Source organism: Notothenia coriiceps, unplaced genomic scaffold (assembly GCF_000735185.1).
Source record: "Notothenia coriiceps isolate Sejong01 unplaced genomic scaffold, NC01 NC01_scaffold00002370, whole genome shotgun sequence".
NCBI lineage: Eukaryota > Metazoa > Chordata > Actinopteri > Perciformes > Nototheniidae > Notothenia > Notothenia coriiceps.
Window position 1 is genome coordinate 5,884 of NW_011335071.1, and position 1,080 is coordinate 6,963.

The following is a 1,080-nucleotide window of genomic DNA, read 5'->3' on the forward strand; positions in this document are numbered from 1 at the left end:
AACATCACTGTGTTCCCCTCTTCTCATGTTCTTCTACATCAACTGGTGTCCCTCTTCTTCATGTCTTCTACCTCCCCCGCCCACCTTACCACCCTGAATCTCCTCTAGAGCTCCATTGAGTTCTTTGTAACCAAATGTCTCTCAGAGGGGCGTGGGGAGGGGCTCCTTATTTTCATCTAAAGTAACAGACAGAGAATCAGCACTTTGGAAACAGGGCTGAAACAGAGGGGATTATGGGTAATGCTGCAATGATCTGTTTGGTGTTTCAGCCAATCAGAGACAGGCTCTGGATATATCTGAGACCTGTGATATATTGATGAGAAACAGGATAAAGCAGAAACCTGAAGTTATGACATACATAAATGCACACACACACACACACACACACACCCAACACACACCACCACACCACACACACAACCAAACACAAACAACACACACAAGGGTCCACAACCACAGTCAAGTGCGAAGTCTAGCTCCGATATGCCACCCCTGTCTGGACTAAAGGGGGCAGACGAGTGGCCGTGACCTCAAGGACGATCGTTTCTGGTCCTGTCGTTAGTCTCCAGTCATTGTGTGTGGTGTGTGTGTGTGTGTGTGTGTGTGTGTGTGTGTGTGTGTGTGTGTGTGTGTGTGTGTGTGTGTGTGTGGTGTGTGTTGTGGTGTGTGTGTGTTGTGTGTTGTGTGTTGTGGTGTGTGTGTGTGTGTGTTTGTGTGTGTGTGTGTGTTGTGTGTGTGTGTGTGGTGTGTGTGTGTGTTGTGGTGTGTGTGTGTGGTGTGTGTGTGTGTGTGGTCGGAGAACTTTGGTCGTTTAAAGGGTCTGTGTTTTAAACATTTTTGAACATAAAATTCACCGAATTTTATTGAAACAGCGAAACGGGCCTTTCATAACAAAGTTACATACACTGTGCGACTGTTTTATGCCTTGTACCTCCTTACATTCAACATCAGTATTTTGAGTCTTGTCACTTCAGTTGAAATAACCGTTAGAAAGTCAAACACACATTTTTCATATATTTTTCTAATATACTGTGTGTAGTTGTCTGTTAAAATATGTATACGTGTGAATTCTGTCATTTA

At 44.3% G+C, this 1,080-nt stretch overlaps 1 protein-coding gene across 1 annotated transcript in view; it reads left to right on the top strand.

The window, feature by feature from the left end:
• The window catches only part of serpinf1 (serpin peptidase inhibitor, clade F (alpha-2 antiplasmin, pigment epithelium derived factor), member 1), a gene marked incomplete at its 5' end in the record, with an annotated part of 9,438 nt that overhangs the window by 4,954 nt on the left and 3,404 nt on the right, over positions 1-1,080 (top strand).